We start from the raw sequence: 24,124 nt of genomic DNA, 5'->3' as shown, positions 1-24,124 counted from the left end.
GGAATCTAGAGTATTTCATATGGACGCAAATTGTGTGTTAATTCGTCAATGTGAGGAAGCGAGGGATGCAGTAAAGGAGGAATAATGCATCGGAAAAGAGATACGCGGAACCCCAAAGAAAATCCTATCGTTTCTGTAGAAACGTATCTCGATATAAAAGGACAATGCAGGGAATCCAGAGTATTTCATACGGACGCAAAGTGTGTGTTAATTCGTCAATGTGAGGGAGCGAGGGATGCAGTAAAGGAGGAATAATGCATCGGAAAAGAGACACTCGGAACCGCAAAGAAAATCCTATCGTTTCCGTAGAAACGTATCTTGATTTAGAAGGAGAATGCAGGGAATCCAGAGTATTTCATATGGACGCAAATTGTGTGTTAATTCGTCAATGTGAGGGAGCGAGGGATGCAGTAAAGGAGGAATAATGCATCGGAAAAGAGATACTCGGAACCCCAAAGAAAATCCTATCGTTTCCGTAGAAACGTATCTCGATTTAGAAGGACAATGCAGGGAATCCAGAGTATTTCATATGGACGCAGATTGTGTGTTAATTCGTCAATGTGAGGGAGCGAGGAATGCAGTGAAGGAGGAATAATGCATCGGAAAAGAGATACTCTTAACCCCAAAGAAAATCCTATCTTATCCGTAGAAACGTATCTCGATTTAGAAGGACAATGCAGGGAATCCAGAGTATTTCATATGGACGCAAATTGTGTGTTAATTCGTCAATGTGAGGGAGCGAGGGATGCAGTAAAGGAGGAATAATGCATCGGAAAAGAGATACTTGGAACACCAAAGAAAATCCTATCGTTTCCGTAGAAACGTATCTCGATTTAGATGGACAATGCAGGGAATCCAGTGTATTTCATATGGACGCAAATTGTGTGTTAATTCGTCAATGTGAGGGAGCGAGGGATGCAGTAAAGGAGGAATAATGGATCGGAAAAGAGATACTCGGAACCCCAAAGAAAATCCTTTCGTTTCCGTAGAAACGTATCTCGATTTAGAAGGACAATGCAGCGAATCCAGAGTATTTCATATGGACGCAAATTGTGTGTTAATTCGTCAATGTGAGGGAGCGAGGGAAGCAGTAAAGAAGGAATAATGCATCGAAAAAGAGATACTCGGAACCCCAAAGAAAATCCTATCGTTTCCGTAGAAACGTATCTCGATGTAGAAGGACAATGCAGGGAATCCAGAGTATTTCATATGGACGCAAATTGTGTGTTAATTCGTCAATGTGAGGAAGCGAGGGATGCAGTAAAGGAGGAATAATGCTTCGGAAAGGAGATACGCGGAACCCCAAAGAAAATCCTATCGTTTCCATAGAAACGTATCTCGATTTAGAAGGACAATGCAGGGAATCCAGAGTATTTCATACGGACGCAAATTGTGTGTTAATTCGTCAATGTGAGGGAGCGAGGGATGCAGTAAAGGAGGAATAATGCATCAGAAAAGAGATACTCGGAACCCCAAAGAAAATCATATCGTTTCCGTAGAAACATATCTTGATTTAGAAGGACAATGCAGGGAATCCAGAGTATTTCATATGGACGCAAATTGTGTGTTAATTCGTCAATGTGAGGGAGCGAGGGATGCAGTAAAGGAGGAATAATGCATCGGAAAAGAGATACTCGGAACCCCAAAGAAAATCCTATCGTTTCCGTAGAAACGTATCTCGATTTAGAAGGACAATGCAGGGAATCCAGAGTATTTCATATGGACGCAAATTGTGTGTTAATTCGTCAATGTGAGGGAGAGAGGAATGCAGTAAAGGAGGAATAATGCATCGGAAAAGAGATACTCTTAACCCCAAAGAAAATCCTATCTTATCCGTAGAAACGTATCTCGATTTAGAAGGACAATGCAGGGAATACAGAGTATTTCATATGGACGCAAATTGTGTGTTAATTCGTCAATGTGAGGGAGCGAGGGATGCAGAAAAGGAGGAATAATGCATCGGAAAAGAGATACTCGACTCCCAAAAGAAAATCCTATCGTTTCCGTAGAAACGTATCTCGATTTAGAAAGATAATGCAGGGAACACAGAGTATGTCATATGGACGCAATTTGTGTGTTAATTCGGCAATGTGACGGAGCGAGGGATGCAGTAAAGGAGGAATAATGCATCGGAAAAGAGATACTCGGAACCCCAAAGAAAATCCTATTGTTTCCGTAGAAACGTATCTCGATTTAGGAGGACAATGCAGGGAATCCAGAGTATTTCATATGGACGCAAATTGTGTGTTAATTCGTCAATGTGAGGGAGCGAGGGATGCAGTAAAGGAGGAATAATGCATCGGAAAAGAGATACTCGGAACCCCAAAGAAAATCCTATCGTTTCCGTAGAAACGTATCTCGATTTAGAAGGACAATGCAGGAATCCAGAGTATTTCATATGGACGCAAATTGTGTGTTAATTCGTCAATGTGAGTTAGCGATGGATGCAGTAATGGAGGAATAATGCATCGGAAAAGGGATACTCGGAACCGCAAAGAAAATCCTGTCGTTTCCGTAGAATCGTATCTCGATTTAGAAGGACCATGCAGGGAATCCAGAGTGTTTCATATGGAAGCAAATTGTGTGTTAATTCTTCAATGTGAGGGAGCGAGGGATGCAGTAAAGGAAGAATAATGCATCGGAAAAGGGATACTCGGAACCCCAAAGAAAATCCTATCGTTTCCGTAGAAACGTATCTCGATTTACAAGGACAATGCAGGGAATCCAGAGTATTTCATATGGACGCAAATTGTGTGTTAATTCGTCAATGTGAGGGAGCGAGGGATGCAGTAAAGGAGGAATAATGCATCGGAAAAGAGATACTCGGAACCCCAAAGAAAATCCTATCGTTTCCGTAGAAGCGTATCTCGATTTAGAAAGATAATGCAGGGAATCCAGAGTATATCATATGGACGCAAATTGTGTGTTAATTCGTCAATGTGAGGGAGCGAGGGATGCAGTAAAGGAGGAATAATGCATCGGAAAAGAGATACTCGGAACCCCAAAGAAAATCCTATCGTTTCCGTAGAAACGTATCTCGATTTACAAGGACAATGCAGGGAATTCAGAGTATTTCATATGGACGCAAATTGTGTGTTAATTCGTCAATGTCAGGGAGCGGGGGATGCAGTAAAGGAGGAATAATGCATCGGAAAAGAGATACTCGGAACCCCAAAGAAAATCCTATCGTTTCCGTAGAAACGTATCTCGATTTAGAAGGACAATGCAGGGAATCCAGAGTATTTCATATGGACGCAAATTGTGTGTTAATTCGTCAATGTGAGGGAGTGAGGGATGGAGTAAAGGAGGAATAATGCATCGGAAAAGAGATACTCGACTACCAAAAGAAAATCCTATCGTTTCCGTAGAAACGTATCTCGTTTTAGAAAGATAATGCAGGGAACCCAGAGTATTTCATATGGACGCAAATTGTGTGTTAATTCGTCAATGGGAGTTAGCGAGGGATGCAGTAAAGGAGGAATAATGCATCGGAAAAGAGATACTCGGAACCCCAAAGAAAATCCTGTCGTTTCCGTAGAAACGTATCTCGATTTAGAAGGACAATGCAGGGAATCCAGAGTATTTCATATGGACGCAAATTGTGTGTTAATTCGTCATTGTCAGGGAGCGAGGGATGCAGTAAAGGAGGAATAATGCATCGGAAAAGAGATACTCGGAACCCCAAAGAAAATCCTATCGTTTCCGTAGAAGCGTATCTCGATATAGAAGGACAATGAAGGGAATCCGGAGTATATCATATGGACTCAAATTTTGTGTTAATTCGTCAATGTGAGGGGTCGAGGGATGCAGTAAAGGAGGAATAGATGCAGTAAAGGAGGAATAATGCATCGGAAAAGAGATACTCGACTCCCAAAAGAAAATCCTATCGTTTCCGTAGAAACGTATCTCGTTTTAGAAAGATAATGCAAAGAACCCAGCGTATTTCATATGGACGCAAATTGTGTGTTAATTCGGCAATGTGATGGAGCGAGGGATGCAGTAAAGGAGGAACAATGCATCGGAAAAGAGATACTCGGAACCCCAAAGAAAATCCAATCGTTTCCGTAGAAACGTATCTCGATTTAGAAGGACAATGCAGGGAATCTAGAGTATTTCATATGGACGCAAATTGTGTGTTAATTCGTCAATGTGAGGAGGCGAGGGATGCAGTAAAGGAGGAATAATGCATCGGAAAATAGATACGCGGAACCCCAAAGAAAATCCTATCGTTTCTGTAGAAACGTATCTCGATTTAAAAGGACAATGCAGGGAATCCAGAGTATTTCATACGGACGCAAATTGTGTGTTAATTCGTCAATGTGAGGGAGCGAGGGATGCAGTAAAGGAGGAATAATGCATCGGAAAAGAGACACTCGGAACCGCAAAGAAAATCCTATCGTTTCCGTAGAAACGTATCTTGATTTAGAAGGAGAATGCAGGGAATCCAGAGTATTTCATATGGACGCAAATTGTGTGTTAATTCGTCAATGTGAGGGAGCGAGGGATGCAGTAAAGGAGGAATAATGCATCGGAAAAGAGATACTCGGAACCCCAAAGAAAATCCTATCGTTTCCGTAGAAACGTATCTCGATTTAGAAGGACAATGCAGGGAATCCAGAGTATTTCATATGGACGCAGATTGTGTGTTAATTCGTCAATGTGAGGGAGCGAGGAATGCAGTGAAGGAGGAATAATGCATCGGAAAAGAGATACTCTTAACCCCAAAGAAAATCCTATCTTATCCGTAGAAACGTATCTCGATTTAGAAGGACAATGCAGGGAATCCAGAGTATTTCATATGGACGCAAATTGTGTGTTAATTCGCCAATGTGAGGGAGCGAGGGATGCAGTAAAGGAGGAATAATGCATCGGAAAAGAGATACTCGACTCCCAAAAGAAAATCCAATCGTTTCCGTAGAAACGTATCTCGATTTAGATGGACAATGCAGGGAATCCAGTGTATTTCATATGGACGCAAATTGTGTGTTAATTCGTCAATGTGAGGGAGCGAGGGATGCAGTAAAGGAGGAATAATGGATCGGAAAAGAGATACTCGGAACCCCAAAGAAAATCCTTTCGTTTCCGTAGAAACGTATCTCGATTTAGAAGGACAATGCAGCGAATCCAGAGTATTTCATATGGACGCAAATTGTGTGTTAATTCGTCAATGTGAGGGAGCGAGGGAAGCAGTAAAGAAGGAATAATGCATCGAAAAAGAGATACTCGGAACCCCAAAGAAAATCCTATTATTTTCCGTAGAAACGTATCTCGATGTAGAAGGACAATGCAGGGAATCCAGAGTATTTCATATGGACGCAAATTGTGTGTTAATTCATCAATGTGAGGAAGCGAGGGATGCAGTAAAGGAGGAATAATGCATCGGAAAGGAGATACGAGGAACCCCAAAGAAAATCCTATCGTTTCCATAGAAACGTATCTCGATTTAGAAGGACAATGCAGGGAATCCAGAGTATTTCATACGGACGCAAATTGTGTGTTAATTCGTCAATGTGAGGGAGCGAGGGATGCAGTAAAGGAGGAATAATGCATCAGAAAAGAGATACTCGGAACCCCAAAGAAAATCATATCGTTTCCGTAGAAACATATCTTGATTTAGAAGGACAATGCAGGGAATCCAGAGTATTTCATATGGACGCAAATTGTGTGTTAATTCGTCAATGTGAGGGAGCGAGGGATGCAGTAAAGGAGGAATAATGCATCGGAAAAGAGATACTCGGAACCCCAAAGAAAATCCTATCGTTTCCGTAGAAACGTATCTCGATTTAGAAGGACAATGCAGGGAATCCAGAGTATTTCATATGGACGCAAATTGTGTGTTAATTCGTCAATGTGAGGGAGAGAGGAATGCAGTAAAGGAGGAATAATGCATCGGAAAAGAGATACTCTTAACCCCAAAGAAAATCCTATCTTATCCGTAGAAACGTATCTCGATTTAGAAGGACAATGCAGGGAATCCAGAGTATTTCATATGGACGCAAATTGTGTGTTAATTCGTCAATGTGAGGGAGCGAGGGATGCAGAAAAGGAGGAATAATGCATCGGAAAAGAGATACTCGGAACCCCAAAGAAAATCCTATCGTTTCCATAGAAACGTATCTCGATTTAGAAGGACAATGCAGGGAATCCAGAGTATTTCATATGGACGCAAATTGTGTGTTAATTCGGCAATGTGAGGGAGCGAGGGATGCAGTAAAGGAGGAATAATGCATCGGAAAGGAGATACGCGGAACCCCAAAGAAAATCCTATCGTTTACATAGAAACGTATCTCGATTTAGGACAATGCAGGGAATACAGAGTATTTCATATGGACGCAAATTGTGTGTTAATTCGTCAATGTGAGGGAGCGAGGGATGCAGTAAAGGAGGAATAATGCATCAGAAAAGAGATACTCGGAACCCCAAAGAAAATCATATCGTTTCCGTAGAAACGTATCTTGATTTAGAAGGACAATGCAGGGAATCCAGAGTATTTCATATGGACGCAAATTGTGTGTTAATTCGTCAATGTGAGGGAGCGAGGGATGCAGTAAAGGAGGAATAATGCATCGGAAAAGAGATGCTCGGAACCCCAAAAAAAATCCTATCGTTTCCGTAGAAACGTATCTCGATTTAGAAGGACAATACAGGGAATCCAGAGTATTTCATATGGACGCAAATTGTGTGTTAATTCGTCAATGTGAGGGAGAGAGGAATGCAGTAAAGGAGGAATAATGCATCGGAAAAGAGATACTCTTAACCCCAAAGAAAATCCTATCTTATCCGTAGAAACGTATCTCGATTTAGAAGGACAATGCAGGGAATCCAGAGTATTTCATATGGACGCAAATTGTGTGTTAATTCGTCAATGTGAGGGAGCGAGGGATGCAGTAAAGGAGGAATAATGCATCGGAAAGAGATACTCGGAACCCCAAAGTAAATCCTATCGTTTCCATAGAAACGTATCTCGATTTAGAAGGACAATGCAGGGAATCCAGAGTATTTCATATGGACGCAAATTGTGTGTTAATTCGGCAATGTGAGGGAGCGAGGGATGCAGTAAAGGAGGAATAATGCATCGGAAAAGAGATACTCGGAACCCCTAAGAAAACCCTATCATTTCCGTAGAAACGTATCTCGATTTAGGACAATGCAGGGAATACAGAGTATTTCATATGGACGCAAATTGTGTGTTAATTCGGCAATGTGAGGGAGCGAGGGATGCAGTAAAGGAGGAATAATGCATCGGAAAAGAGATACTCGGAACCCCTAAGAAAATCCTATCATTTCCGTAGAAACGTATCTCGATTTAGGACAATGCAGGGAATACAGAGTATTTCATATGGACGCAATTTGTGTGTTAATTCGTCAATGTGAGGGATCGAGGGATGCAGTAAAGGAGGAATAATGCATCGGAAAAGAGATACTCGGAACCCCAAAGAAAATCCTATCGTTTCCATAGAAACGTATCTCGATTTAGGACAATGCAGGGAATACAGAGTATTTCATATGGACGCAATTTGTGTGTTAATTCGTCAATGTGAGGGAACGAGGGATGCAGTAAAGGAGGAATAATGCATCGGAAAAGAGATACTCGGAACCCCAAAGAAAATCCTATCGTTTCCATAGAAACGTATCTCGATTTAGAAGGACAATGCAGGGAATCCAGAGTATTTCATATGGACGCAAATTGTGTGTTAATTCCTCAATGTGAGGGAGCGAGGGATGCAGTAAAGGAGGAATAATGCATCGGAAAAGAGATACTCGGAACCCCAAAGAAAATCCTATCGTTTCCGTAGAAACGTATCTCAATTTAGAAGGACAATGCAGGAATCCAGAGTATTTCATATGGACGCAAATTGTGTGTTAATTCGTCAATATGAGTTAGCGAGGGATGCAGTAATGGAGGAATAATGCATCGGAAAAGGGATACTCGGAACCCCAAAGAAAATCCTGTCGTTTCCGTAGAATCGTATCTCGATTTAGAAGGACAATGCAGGGAATCCAGAGTGTTTCATATGGAAGCAAATTGTGTGTTAATTCTTCAATGTGAGGGAGCGAGTGATGCAGTAAAGGAGGAATAATGCATCGGATAAGAGATACTCGGAACCCCAAAGAAAATCCTATCGTTTGTGTAGAATCGTATCTCGATTTAGAAGGACAATGCAGGGAATCCAGAGTATTTCATATGGACGCAAATTGTGTGTTAATTCGTCAATGTGAGGGAGCGAGGGATGCAGTAAAGGATGAATAATGCATCGGAAAAGAGATACTCGGAACCCCAAAGAAAATCCTATCGTTTCCATAGAAACGTATCTCGATATAGAAGGACAATGCAGGGAATCCGGAGTATATCATATGGACGCAAATTGTGTGTTAATTCGTCAATGTGAGGGAGCGAGGGATGCAGTAAAGGGGGAATAAGGCATCGGAAAAGAAATACTCGGAACCCCAAAGAAAATCCTTTCGTTTCCGTAGAAACGTATCTCGATTTACAAGGACAATGCAGGGAATCCAGAGTATTTCATATGGACGCAAAATGTGTGTTAATTCGTCATTGTCAGGGAGCGAGGGATGCAGTAAAGGAGGAATAATGCATCGGAAAAGAGATACTCGGAACCCCAAAGAAAATCCTATCGTTTCCGTAGAAACGTATCTCGATTTAGAAGGAGAATGCAGGGAATCCAGAGTATTTCATATGGACGCAAGTTGTGTGTTAATTTGTCAATGTGAGGGAGTGAGGGATGCAGTAAAGGAGGAATAATGCATCGGAAAAGAGATACTCGACTCCCAAAAGAAAATCCTATCGTTTCCGTAGAAACGTGTCTCGTTTTAGAAAGATAATGCAGGGAACCCAGAGTATTTCATATGGGCGCAAATTGTGTGTTAATTCGGCAATGTGAGGGAGCGAGGGATGCAGTAAAGGAGGAATAATGCATCGGAAAAGAGATACTCGGAACCCCAAAGAAAATCCTATCGTTTCCATAGAAACGTATCTCGATTTAGAAGGACAATGCAGGGAATCCAGAGTATTTCATACGGACGCAAATTGTGTGTTAATTCGTCAATGTGAGGGAGCGAGGGATGCAGTAAAGGAGGAATAATGCATCAGAAAAGAGATACTCTTAACCCCAAAGAAAATCCTATCTTATCCGTAGAAACGTATCTCGATGTAGAAGGACAATGCAGGGAATCCAGAGTATTTCATATGGACGCAAATTGTGTGTTAATTCGTCAATGTGAGGGAGCGAGGGATGCAGTAAAGGAGGAATAATGCATCGGAAAAGAGATACTCGGAACCCCAAAGAAAATCCTATCGTTTCCATAGAAATGTATGTCGATTTAGAAGGACAATGCAGGGAATCCAGAGTATTTCATATGGACGCAAATTGTGTGTTAATTCGGCAATGTGAGGGAGCGAGGGATGCAGTAAAGGAGGAATAATGCATCGGAATGGAGATACGCGGAACCCCAAAGAAAATCCTATCGTTTCCATAGAAACGTATCTCGATTTAGGACAATGCAGGGAATACAGAGTATTTCATATGGACGCAAATTGTGTGTTAATTCGTCAATGTGAGGGAGCGAGGGATGCAGTAAAGGAGGAATAATGCATCGGATAAGAGATACTCGGAACCCCAAAGAAAATCCTATCGTTTCCATAGAAACGTATCTCGATTTAGAAGGACAATGCAGGGAATCCAGAGTATTTCATATGGACGCAAATTGTGTGTTAATTCCTCAATGTGAGGGAGCGAGGGATGCAGTAAAGGAGGAATAATGCATCGGAAAAGAGATACTCGGAACCCCAAAGAAAATCCTATCGTTTCCGTAGAAACGTATCTCGATTTAGAAGGACAATGCAGGGAATCCAGAGTATTTCATATGGACGCAAATTGTGTGTTAATTCGTCAATGTGAGTTAGCGAGGGATGCAGTAAAGGAGGAATAATGCATCGGAAAAGAGATACACGGAACCCCATAGAAAATCCTATCGTTTCCGTAGAAACGTATCTCGATTTAGAAGGACAATGCAGGGAATCCTGAGTATTTCATATGGACACAAATTGTGTGTTAATTCCTCAATGTGAGGGAGCGAGGGATGCAGTAAAGGAGGAATAATGCATCGGAAAAGAGATACTCGGAACCCCAAAGAAAATCCTATCATTTCCGTAGAAACGTATCTCGATTTAGGACAATGCAGGGAATACAGAGTATTTCATATGGACGCAATTTGTGTGTTAATTCGTCAATGTGAGGGAGCGAGGGATGCAGTAAAGGAGGAATAATGCATCGGAAAAGAGATACTCGGAACCCCAAAGAAAATCCTATCGTTTCCATAGAAACGTATCTCGATTTAGAAAGACAATGCAGGGAATCCAGAGTATTTCATATGGACGCAAATTGTGTGTTAATTCCTCAATGTGAGGGAGCGAGGGATGCAGTAAAGGAGGAATAATGCATCGGAAAAGAGATACTCGGAACCCCAAAGAAAATCCTATCGTTTCCGTAGAAACGTATCTCGATTTAGAAGGACAATGCAGGGAATCCAGAGTATTTCATATGGACGCAAATTGTGTGTTAATTCGTCAATGTGAGTTAGCGAGGGATGCAGTAAAGGAGGAATAATGCATCGGAAAAGAGATACACGGAACCCCATAGAAAATCCTATCGTTTCCGTAGAAACGTATCTCGATTTAGAAGGACAATGCAGGGAATCCTGAGTATTTCATATGGACGCAAATTGTGTGTTAATTCGTCAATGTGAGGGAGCGAGGGATGCAGTAAAGGAGGAATAATGCATCGGAAAAGAGATACTCCGAACCCCAAAGAAAATCCTATCGTTTCCGTAGAAACGTATCTCGATTTAGAAGGACAATGCAGGGAATCCAGAGTATTTCATATGGACTCAAATTGTGTGTTAATTCGTCAATGTGAGGAAGCGAGGTATGCAGTAAAGGAGGAATAATGCATCGGAAAAGAGATACTCGGAACCCCAAAGAAAATCCTATTGTTTCCGTAGAAACGTATCTCGATTTAGATGGACAATGCAGGGAATCCAGAGTATTTCATATGGACGCAAATTGTGTGTTAATTCGTCAATGTGAGGGAGCGAGGGATGCAGTAAAGGAGGAATAATGCATCGGAAAAGAGATACTCGGAACCCCAAAGAAAATCCTATCGTTTCCGTAGAAACGTATCTCGATTTAGAAGGACAATGCAGGAATCCAGAGTATTTCATATGGACGCAAATTGTGTGTTAATTCGTCAATATGAGTTAGCGAGGGATGCAGTAATGGAGGAATAATGCATCGGAAAAGGGATACTCGGTACCCCAAAGAAAATCCTGTCGTTTCCGTAGAATCATATCTCGATTTAGAAGGACTATGCAGGGAATCCAGAGTGTTTCATATGGAAGCAAATTGTGTGTTAATTCGTCATTGTCAGGGAGCGAGGGATGCAGTAAAGGAGGAATAATGTATCGGATAAGATATACTCGGAACCCCAAAGAAAATCCTATCGTTTCTGTAGAAACGTATCTCGATTTAGGAGGACAATGCAGGGAATCCAGAGTATTTCACATGGACGCAAATTGTGTGTTAATTCGTCAATGTTCGGGAGCGAGGGATGCAGTAAAGGATGAATAATGCATCGGAAAAGAGATACTCGGAACCCCAAAGAAAATCCTATCGTTTCCATAGAAACGTATCTCGATATAGAAGGACAATGCAGGGAATCCGGAGTATATCATATGGACGCAAATTGTGTGTTAATTCGTCAATGTGAGGGAGCGAGGGATGCAGTAAAGGAGGAATAATGCATCGGAAAAGAAATACTCGGAACCCCAAAGAAAATCCTTTCGTTTCCGTAGAAACGTATCTCGATTTACAAGGACAATGCAGGGAATCCAGAGTAATTCATATGGACGCAAATTGTGTGTTAATTCGTCATTGTCAGGGAGCGAGGGATGCAGTAAAGGAGGAATAATGCATCGGAAAAGAGATACTCGACTCCCAAAAAAAAATCCTATCGTTTCCGTAGAAACGTGTCTCGTTTTAGAAAGATAATGCAGGTAACCCAGAGTATTCCATATGGGCGCAAATTGTGTGTTAATTCGGCAATGTGACGGAGCGAGGGATGCAGTAAAGGAGGAATAATGCATCGGAAAAGAGATACTCGGAACCCCAAAGAAAATCCTATCGTTTCCGTAGAAACGTATCTCGATTTAGAAAGGCAATGCAGGGAATCCAGAGTATTTCATATGGACGCAAATTGTGTGTTAATTCGTCAATGTGAGGGAGCGAGGGATGCAGTAAAGGAGGAATAATGCATCGGAAAAGAGATACTCGGAACCCCAAAGAAAATCCTATCGTTTCTGTAGAAACGCATCTCGATTTAGGATGACAATGCAGGGAATCCAGAGTATTTCATATGGACGCAAATTGTGTGTTAATTCGTCAATGTGAGGGGATGAGGGATGCAGTAAAGGAGGAATAATGCATCGGAAAAGAGATACTCGACTACCAAAAGAAAATCCTATCGTTTCCGTAGAAACGTATCTCGTTTAAGAAAGATAATGCAGGGAACCCAGAGTATTTCATATGGACGCAATTTGTGTGTTAATTCGGCAATGTGATGGAGCGAGGGATGTAGTAAAGGAGGAATAATGCATCGGAAAAGAGATACTCGGAACCCCAAAGAAAATCCTATCATTTCCGTAGAAACGAATTCCGATTTAGAAGGACAATGCAGGGAATCCAGAGTATTTCATATGGACCCAAATTGTGTGTTAATTCGTCAATGTGAGGGAACGAGGGATGCAATAAAGGAGGAATAATGCATCGGAAAAGAGATACTCGGAACCCCAAAGAAAATCCTATCGTTTCCGTAGAAACGTATCTCGATTTAGAAGGACAATGCAGGGAATCCAGAGTATTTCATATGGACGCAAATTGTGTGTTAATTCGTCAATGTGAGTTAGCGAGGGATGCAGTAAAGGAGGAATAATGCACCGGAAAAGAGATACTCGGAACCCCAAAGAAAATCCTGTCGTTTCCGTAGAAACGTATCTCGATTTAGAAGGACAATGCAGGGAATCCAGAGTATTTCATATGGACGCAAATTGTGTGTTAATTCGTCAATGTGAGGGAGCGAGGGATGCAGTAAAGGAGGAATAATGCATCGGAAAAGAGATACTCGGAACCCCAAAGAAAATCCTATTGTTTCCGTAGAAACGTATCTCGATTTAGAAGGACAATGCAGGGAATCCAGAGTATTTCATATGGACGCAAAATGTGTGTTAATTCGTCAATGTGAGGGAGCGAGGGATGCAGTAAAGGATGAATAATGCATCGGAAAAGAGATACTCGGAACCCCAAAGAAAATCCTATCGTTTCCGTAGAAACGTATCTCGATTTAGAAGGACAATGCAGGGAATCCAGAGTATTTCATATGGACGCAAATTGTGTGTTAATTCGTCAATGTGAGTTAGCGAGGGATGCAGTAAAGGAGGAATAATGCATCGGAAAAGAGATACACGGAACCCCATAGAAAATCCTATCGTTTCCGTAGAAACGTATCTCGATTTAGAAGGACAATGCAGGGAATCCTGAGTATTTCATATGGACACAAATTGTGTGTTAATTCCTCAATGTGAGGGAGCGAGGGATGCAGTAAAGGAGGAATAATGCATCGGAAAAGAGATACTCGGAACCCCAAAGAAAATCCTATCATTTCCGTAGAAACGTATCTCGATTTAGGACAATGCAGGGAATACAGAGTATTTCATATGGACGCAATTTGTGTGTTAATTCGTCAATGTGAGGGAGCGAGGGATGCAGTAAAGGAGGAATAATGCATCGGAAAAGAGATACTCGGAACCCCAAAGAAAATCCTATCGTTTCCATAGAAACGTATCTCGATTTAGAAAGACAATGCAGGGAATCCAGAGTATTTCATATGGACGCAAATTGTGTGTTAATTCCTCAATGTGAGGGAGCGAGGGATGCAGTAAAGGAGGAATAATGCATCGGAAAAGAGATACTCGGAACCCCAAAGAAAATCCTATCGTTTCCGTAGAAACGTATCTCGATTTAGAAGGACAATGCAGGGAATCCAGAGTATTTCATATGGACGCAAATTGTGTGTTAATTCGTCAATGTGAGTTAGCGAGGGATGCAGTAAAGGAGGAATAATGCATCGGAAAAGAGATACACGGAACCCCATAGAAAATCCTATCGTTTCCGTAGAAACGTATCTCGATTTAGAAGGACAATGCAGGGAATCCTGAGTATTTCGTATGGACACAAATTGTGTGTTAATTCGTCAATGTGAGGGAGCGAGGGATGCAGTAAAGGAGGAATAATGCATCGGAAAAGAGATACTCGGAACACCAAAGAAAATCCTATCGTTTCCGTGGAAACGTATCTCGATTTAGGAGGACAATGCAGGGAATCCAGAGTATTTCATATGGAGGCAAATTGTGTGTTAATTCGCCAATGTGAGGGAGCGAGGGATGCAGTAAAGTAGGAATAATGCATCGGAAAAGAGATACTCGGAACCCCAAAGAAAATCCTATCGTTTCCGTAGAAACGTATTTCGATTTAGAAGGACAATGAAGGGAATCCAGAGTATTTCATATGGACACAAATTGTGTGTTAATTCGTCAATGTGAGGGAGCGAGGGATGCAGTAAAGGAGGAATAACGCATCGCAAAAAAAGATACTCGGAACCCCAAAGAAAATCCTATCGTTTCCGTAGAAACGTATCTCGATTTAGAAGGACAATGCAGGGAATCCAGAGTATTTCATATGGACGCAAATTGTGTGTTAATTCGTCAATGTGAGGGAGCGAGGGATGCAGTAAAGGAGGAATAATGCATCGGAAAAGAGATACTCCGAACCCCAAAGAAAATCCTATCGTTTCCGTAGAAACGTATCTCGATTTAGAAGGACAATGCAGGGAATCCAGAGTATTTCATATGGACTCAAATTGTGTGTTAATTCGTCAATGTGAGGAAGCGAGGGATGCAGTAAAGGAGGAATAATGCATCGGAAAAGAGATACTCGGAACCCCAAAGAAAATCCTATTGTTTCCGTAGAAACGTATCTCGATTTAGATGGACAATGCAGGGAATCCAGAGTATTTCATATGGACGCAAATTGTGTGTTAATTCGTCAATGTGAGGGAGCGAGGGATGCAGTAAAGGAGGAATAATGCATCGGAAAAGAGATACTCGGAACCCCAAAGAAAATCCTATCGTTTCCGTAGAAACGTATCTCGATTTAGAAGGACAATGCAGGAATCCAGAGTATTTCATATGGACGCAAATTGTGTGTTAATTCGTCAATATGAGTTAGCGAGGGATGCAGTAATGGAGGAATAATGCATCGGAAAAGGGATACTCGGTACCCCAAAGAAAATCCTGTCGTCTCCGTAGAATCATATCTCGATTTAGAAGGACTATGCAGGGAATCCAGAGTGTTTCATATGGAAGCAAATTGTGTGTTAATTCGTCATTGTCAGGGAGCGAGGGATGCAGTAAAGGAGGAATAATGCATCGGATAAGATATACTCGGAACCCCAAAGAAAATCCTATCGTTTCTGTAGAAACGTATCTCGATTTAGGAGGACAATGCAGGGAATCCAGAGTATTTCACATGGACGCAAATTGTGTGTTAATTCGTCAATGTTCGGGAGCGAGGGATGCAGTAAAGGATGAATAATGCATCGGAAAAGAGATACTCGGAACCCCAAAGAAAATCCTATCGTTTCCATAGAAACGTATCTCGATATAGAAGGACAATGCAGGGAATCCGGAGTATATCATATGGACGCAAATTGTGTGTTAATTCGTCAATGTGAGGGAGCGAGGGATGCAGTAAAGGAGGAATAATGCATCGGAAAAGAAATACTCGGAACCCCAAAGAAAATCCTTTCGTTTCCGTAGAAACGTATCTCGATTTACAAGGACAATGCAGGGAATCCAGAGTAATTCATATGGACGCAAATTGTGTGTTAATTCGTCATTGTCAGGGAGCGAGGGATGCAGTAAAGGAGGAATAATGCATCGGAAAAGAGATACTCGACTCCCAAAAGAAAATCCTATCGTTTCCGTAGAAACGTGTCTCGTTTTAGAAAGATAGTGCAGGTAACCCAGAGTATTCCATATGGGCGCAAATTGTGTGTTAATTCGGCAATGTGACGGAGCGAGGGATGCAGTAAAGGAGGAATAATGCATCGGAAAAGAGATACTCGGAACCCCAAAGAAAATCCTATCGTTTCCGTAGAAACGTATCTCGATTTAGAAAGGCAATGCAGGGAATCCAGAGTATTTCATATGGACGCAAATTGTGTGTTAATTCGTCAATGTGAGGGAGCGAGGGATGCAGTAAAGGAGGAATAATGCATCGGAAAAGAGATACTCGGAACCCCAAAGAAAATCCTATCGTTTCTGTAGAAACGCATCTCGATTTAGGATGACAATGCAGGGATCCAGAGTATTTCATATGGACGCAAATTGTGTGTTAATTTGTCAATGTGAGGGAGCGAGGGATGCAGTAAAGGAGGAATAATGCATCGGAAAAGAGATACACAAAACCCCAAAGAAAATCCTATCGTTTCCGTAGAAACGTATCTCGATTTAGAAGGACAATGCAGGGAATCCAGAGTATATCATATGGACGCAAATTGTGTTTTAATTCGTCAATGTGAGGGAGGGAGGGATGCAGTTAAGGAGGAATAATGCATCGGAAAAGAGATACTCGGAACCCCAAAGAAAATCCTATCGTTTCCGTAGAAACGTATCTCGATTTACAAGGACAATGCAGGGAATCCAGAGTATTTCATATGGACGCAAATTGTGTGTTAATTCGTCAATGTCAGGGAGCGAGGGATGCAGTAAAGGAGGAATAATGCATCGGAAAAGAGATACTCGGAACCCCAAAGAAAATCCTATCGTTTCCATAGAAACGTATCTCGATTTAGAAGGACAATGCAGGGAATCCAGAGTATTTCATATGGACGCAAATTGTGTGTTAATTCGTCAATGTGAGGGGGTGAGGGATGCAGTAAAGGAGGAATAATGCATCGGAAAAGAGATACTCGACTACCAAAAGAAAATCCTATCGTTTCCGTAGAAACGTATCTCGTTTAAGAAAGATAATGCAGGGAACCCAGAGTATTTCATATGGACGCAATTTGTGTGTTAATTCGGCAATGTGAGGGAGCGAGGGATGCAGTAAAGGAGGAATAATGCATCGGAAAAGAGATACTCGGAACCCCAAAGAAAATCCTATCATTTCCGTAGAAACGAATTCCGATTTAGAAGGACAATGCAGGGAATCCAGAGTATTTCATATGGACGCAAATTGTGTGTTAATTCGTCAATGTGAGGGAACGAGGGATGCAATAAAGGAGGAATAATGCATCGGAAAAGAGATACTCGGAACCCCAAAGAAAATCCTATCGTTTCCGTAGAAACGTATCTCGATTTAGAAGGACAATGCAGGGAATCCAGAGTATTTCATATGGACGCAAATTGTGTGTTAATTCGTCAATGTGAGTTAGCGAGGGATGCAGTAAAGGAGGAATAATGCACCGGAAAAGAGATACTCGGAACCCCAAAGAAAATCCTGTCGTTTCCGTAGAAACGTATCTCGATTTAGAAGGACAATGCAGGGAATCCAGAGTATTTCATATGGACGCAAATTGTGTGTTAATTCGTCAATGTGAGGGAGCGAGGGATGCAGTAAAGGAGGAATAATGCATCGGAAAAGAGATACTCGGAACCCCAAAGAAAATCCTATTGTTTCCGTAGAAACGTATCTCGATTTAGAAGGACAATGCAGGGAATCCAGAGTATTTCATATGGACGCAAAATGTGTGTTAATTCGTCAATGTGAGGGAGCGAGGGATGCAGTAAAGGATGAATAATGCATCGGAAAAGAGATACTCGGAACCCCAAAGAAAATCCTATCGTTTCCGTAGAACCGTATCTCGATATAGAAGGACAATGAAGGGAATCCGGAGTATATAATATGTACGCAAATTTTGTGTTAATTCGTCAATGTGAGGGAGCGAGGGATGCAGTAAAGGAGGAATAGATGCAGTAAAGGAGGAATAATGCATCGGAAAAGAGATACTCGACTCCCAAAAGAAAATCCTATCGTTTCCGTAGAAACGTATCTCGTTTTAGAAAGATAATGCAGAGAACCCAGCGTATTTCATATGGACGCAAATTGTGTGTTAATTCGGCAATGTGAGGGAGCGAGGGATGCAGTAAAGGAGGAACAATGCATCGGAAAAGAGATACTCGGAACCCCAAAGAAAATCCTATCGTTTCCGTAGAAACGTATCTCGATTTAGAAGGACAATGCAGGGAATCCAGAGTATTTCATATGGACGCAAATTGTGTGTTAATTCGTCAATGTGAGGGAGCGAGGGATGCAGTAAAGGAGGAATAATGCATCGGAAAAGAGATACTCGGAACCCCAAAGAAAATCATATCGTTTCCGTAGAAACGTATCTCGATTTAGAAGGACAATGCAGGGAATCCAGAGTATTTCATATGGACGCAAATTGTGTGTTAATTCGTCAATGTGAGGGAGCGAGGAATGCAGTGAAGGAGGAATAATGCATCGGAAAAGAGATACTCTTAACCCCAAAGAAAATCCTATCTTATCCGATGAAACGTATTACGATTTAGAATGACAATGCAGGGAATCCAGAGTATTTCATATGGACGCAAATTGTGACTTAATTCGTCAATGTGAGAAGCGAGGGATGCAGTAAAGGAGGAATAATGCATCGGAAAAGAGATACTTGGAACCCCAAAGAAAAGCCTATCGTTTCCGTAGAAACGTATCTCGATTTAGATGGACAATGCAGGGAATCCAGAGTATTTCATATGGACGCAAATTGTGTGTTAATTCGTCAATGTGAGGGAGCGAGGGATGCAGTAAAGGAGGAATAATGCATCGGAAAAGAGATACTCGGAACCCCAAAGAAAATCCTATCGTTTCCGTAGAAAGGTATCTCGATTTAGAAGGACAATGCAGCGAATCCAGAGTATTTCATAAGGACGCAAATTGTGTGTTAATTCGTCAATGTGAGGGAGCGAGGGGAGCAGTAAAGGAGGAATAATGCATCGGAAAAGAGATACTCGGAACCCCAAAGAAAATCCTATCGTGTCCGTAGAAACGAATCCCGATTTAGAAGGACAATGCAGGGAACCCAGAGTATTTCATATAGACGCAATTTGTGTGTTAATTCGTCAATGTGAGGGAGCGAGGGATGCAGTAAAGGAGGAATAATGCATTGGAAAAGAGATCCTCGGAATCCCAAAGAAAATCCTATCGTTTCCATAGAAACGTATCTCGATTTAGAAGGACAATGCAGGGAATCCAGAGTATTTCATATGGACGCAAATTGTGTGTTAATTCGTCAATGTGAGGAAGCGAGGGATGCAGTAAAGGAGGAATAATGCATCGGAAAGGAGATACGCGGAACCCCAAAGAAAATCCTATCGTTTCCATAGAAACGTATCTCGATTTAGAAGGACAATGCAGGGAATCCAGTTTGTTTCATATGGAAGCAAATTGTGTGTTAATTCTTCAATGTGAGGGAGCGAGTGATGCAGTAAAGGAGGAATAATGCATCGGATAAGAGATACTCGGAACCCCAAAGAAAATCCTATCGTTTCTGTAGAAACGTATCTCGATTTAGAAGGACAATGCAGGGAATCCAGAGTATTTCATATGGACGCAAATTGTGTGTTAATTCGTCAATGTGAGGGAGCGAGGGATGCAGTAAAGGATGAATAATGCATCGGAAAAGAGATACTCGGAACCCCAAAGAAAATCCTATCGTTTCCATAGAAACGTATCTCGATATAGAAGGACAATGCAGGGAATCCGGAGTATATCATATGGACGCAAATTGTGTGTTAATTCGTCAATGTGAGGGAGCGAGGGATGCAGTAAAGGAGGAATAATGCATCGGAAAAGAAATACTCGGAACCCCAAAGAAAATCCTTTCGTTTCCGTAGAAACGAATCTCGATTTACAAGGACAATGCAGGGAATCGAGAGTATTTCATATGGACGCAAATTGTGTGTTAATTCGTCATTGTCAGGGAGCGAGGGATGCAGTAAAGGAGGAATAATGCATCGGAAAAGAGATACTCGGAACCCCAAAGAAAATCCTATCGTTTCCGTAGAAACGTATCTCGATTTAGAAGGAGAATGCAGGGAATCCAGAGTATTTCATATGGACGCAAATTGTGTGTTAATTCGTCAATGTGAGGGAGTGAGGAATGCAGTGAAGGAGGAATAATGCATCGGAAAAGAGATACTCGACTCCCAAAAGAAAATCCTATCGTTTCCGTAGAAACGTATCTCGTTTTAGAAAGATAATGCAGAGAACCCAGCGTATTTCATATGGACGCAAATTGTGTGTTAATTCGGCAATGTGAGGGAGCGAGGGATGCAGTAAAGGAGGAACAATGCATCGGAAAAGAGGTACTCGGAACCCCAAAGAAAATCCTATCGTTTCCGTAGAAACGTATCTCGATTTAGAAGGACAATGCAGGGAACCCAGAGTATTTCATATGGACGCAAATTGTGTGTTAATTCGTCAATGTGAGGAAGCGAGGGATGCAGTAAAGGAGGAATAATGCATCGGAAAAGAGATACGCGGAACCCCAAAGAAAATTCTATCGTTTCTGTAGAAACGTATCTCGATTTAAAAAGACAATGCAGGGAATCCAGAGTATTTCATACGGACGCAAATTGTGTGTTAATTCGTCAATGTGAGGGAGCGAGGGATGCAGTAAAGGAGGAATAATGCATCGGAAAAGAGGCACTCGGAACCGCAAAGAAAATCCTATCGTTTCCGTAGAAACGTATCTTGATTTAGAAAGACAATGCAGGGAATCCAGAGTATTTCATATGGACGCAAATTGTGTGTTAATTCGTCAATGTGAGGGAGCGAGGGATGCAGTAAAGGAGGAATAATGCATCGGAAAAGAGATACTCGGAACCCCAAAGAAAATCATATCGTTTCCGTAGAAACGTATCTCGATTTAGAAGGACAATGCAGGGAATCCAGAGTATTTCATATGGACGCAAATTGTGTGTTAATTCGTCAATGTGAGGGAGCGAGGAATGCAGTGAAGGAGGAATAATGCATCGGAAAAGAGATACTCTTAACCCCAAAGAAAATCCTATCTTATCCGATGAAACGTATAACGATTTAGAAGGACAATGCAGGGAATCCAGAGTATTTCATATGGACGCAAATTGTGACTTAATTCGTCAATGAGAGAAGCGAGGGATGCAGTAAAGGAGGAATAATGCATCGGAAAAGTGATACTTGGAACCCCAAAGAAAAGCCTATCGTTTCCGTAGAAACGTATCTCGATTTAGATGGACAATGCAGGGAATCCAGAGTATTTCATATGGACGCAAATTGTGTGTTAATTCGTCAATGTGAGGGAGCGAGGGATGCAGTAAAGGAGGAATAATGCATCGGAAAAGAGATACTTGGAACCCCAAAGAAAATCCTATCGTTTCCGTAGAAAGGTATCTCGATTTAGAAGGACAATGCAGCGAATCCAGAGTATTTCATAAGGACGCAAATTGTGTGTTAATTCGTCAATGTGAGGGAGCGAGGGGAGCAGTAAAGGAGGAATAATGCATCGGAAAAGAGATACTCGGAACCCCAAAGAAAATCCTATCGTGTCCGTAGAAACGAATCCCGATTTAGAAGGACAATGCAGGGAACCCAGAGTATTTCATATAGACGCAATTTGTGTGTTAATTCGTCAATGTGAGGGAGCGAGGGATGCAGTAAAGGAGGAATAATGCATTGGAAAAGAGATCCTCGGAATCCCAAAGAAAATCCTATCGTTTCCTTAGAAACGTATCTCGATTTAGAAGGACAATGCAGGGAATCCAGAGTATTTCATATGGACGCAAATTGTGTGTTAATTCGTCAATGTGAGGAAGCGAGGGATGCAGTAAAGGAGGAATAATGCATCGGAAAGGAGATACGCGGAACCCCAAAGAAAATCCTATCGTTTCCATAGAAACGTATCTCGATTTAGAAGGACAATGCAGGGAATCCAGTTTGTTTCATATGGAACCAAATTGTGTGTTAATTCTTCAATGTGAGGGAGCGAGTGATGCAGTAAAGGAGGAATAATGCATCTGATAAGAGATACTCGGAACCCCAAAGAAAATCCTATCGTTTCTGTAGAAACGTATCTCGATTTAGAAGGACAATGCAGGGAATCCAGAGTATTTCATATGGACGCAAATTGTGTGTTAATTCGTCAATGTGAGGGAGCGAGGGATGCAGTAAAGGATGAATAATGCATCGGAAAAGAGATACTCGGAACCCCAAAGAAAATCCTATCGTTTCCATAGAAACGTATCTCGATATAGAAGGACAATGCAGGGAATCCGGAGTATATCATATGGACGCAAATTGTGTGTTAATTCGTCAATGTGAGGCAGCGAGGGATGCAGTAAAGGAGGAATAATGCATCGGAAAAGAAATACTCGGAACCCTAAAGAAAATCCTTTCGTTTCCGTAGAAACGTATCTCGATTTACAAGGACAATGCAGGGAATCCAGAGTATTTCATATGGACGCAAATTGTGTGTTAATTCGTCATTGTCAGGGAGCGAGAGATGCAGTAAAGGAGGAATAATGCATCGGAAAAGAGATACTCGGAACCCCAAAGAAAATCCTATCGTTTCTGTAGAAACGCATCTCGATTTAGGATGACAATGCAGGGAATCCAGAGTATTTCATATGGACGCAAATTGTGTGTTAATTTGTCAATGTGAGGAAGCGAGGGATGCAGTAAAGGAGGAATAATGCATCGGAAAAGAGATACTCGGAACCCCAAAGAAAATCCTATCGTTTCCGTAGAAACGTATCTCGATTTAGAAGGACAATGCAGGGAATCCAGAGTATATCATATGGACGCAAATTGTGTGTTAATTCGTCAATGTGAGGGAGCGAGGGATGCAGTAAAGGAGGAATAATGCATCGGAAAAGAGATACTCGGAACCCCAAAGAAAATCCTATCGTTTCTGTAGAAACGCATCTCGATTTAGGATGACAATGCAGGGAATCCAGAGTATTTCATATGGACGCAAATTGTGTGTTAATTTGTCAATGTGAGGAAGCGAGGGATGCAGTAAAGGAGGAATAATGCATCGGAAAAGAGATACTCGGAACCCCAAAGAAAATCCTATCGTTTCCGTAGAAACGTATCTCGATTTACAAGGACAATGCAGGGAATCCAGAGTATTTCATATGGACGCAAATTGTGTGTTAATTCGTCAATGTCAGGGAGCGAGGGATGCAGTAAAGGAGGAATAATGCATCGGAAAAGAGATACTCGGAACCCCAAAGAAAATCCTATCGTTTCCATAGAAACGTATCTCGATTTAGAAGGACAATGCAGGGAATCTAGAGTATTTTATATGGACGCAAATTGTGTGTTAATTCGTCAATGTGAGGGAGTGAGGGATGCAGTAAAGGAGGAATAATGCATCGGAAAAGAGATACTCGACTACCAAAAGAAAATCCTATCGTTTCCGTTGAAACGTATCTCGTTTAAGAAAGATAATGCAGGGAACCCAGAGTATTTCATATGGACGCAATTTGTGTGTTAATTCGGCAATGTGAGGGAGCGAGGGATGCAGTAAAGGAGGAATAATGCATCGGAAAAGAGATACTCGGAACCCCAAAGAAAATCCTATCGTTTCCGTAGAAACGAATCCCGATTTAGAAGGACAATGCAGGGAATCCAGAGTATTTCATATGGACCCAAATTGTGTGTTAATTCGTCAATGTGAGGGAACGAGGGATGCAAGAAAGGAGGAATAATGCATCGGAAAAGAGATACTCGGAACCCCAAAGAAAATCCTATCGTTTCCATAGAAACGTATCTCGATATAGAAGGACAATGCAGGGAATCCGGAGTATATCATATGGACGCAAATTGTGTGTTAATTCGTCAATGTGAGGGAGCGAGGGATGCAGTAAAGGAGGAATAATGCATCGGAAAAGAAATACTCGGAACCCCAAAGAAAATCCTTTCGTTTCCGTAGAA

The sequence above is a fragment of the Schistocerca nitens genome, chromosome 1 (assembly GCF_023898315.1).
Source record: "Schistocerca nitens isolate TAMUIC-IGC-003100 chromosome 1, iqSchNite1.1, whole genome shotgun sequence".
Classification (NCBI taxonomy): domain Eukaryota; kingdom Metazoa; phylum Arthropoda; class Insecta; order Orthoptera; family Acrididae; genus Schistocerca; species Schistocerca nitens.
Note: the sequence above shows the minus strand (reverse complement) of the source record.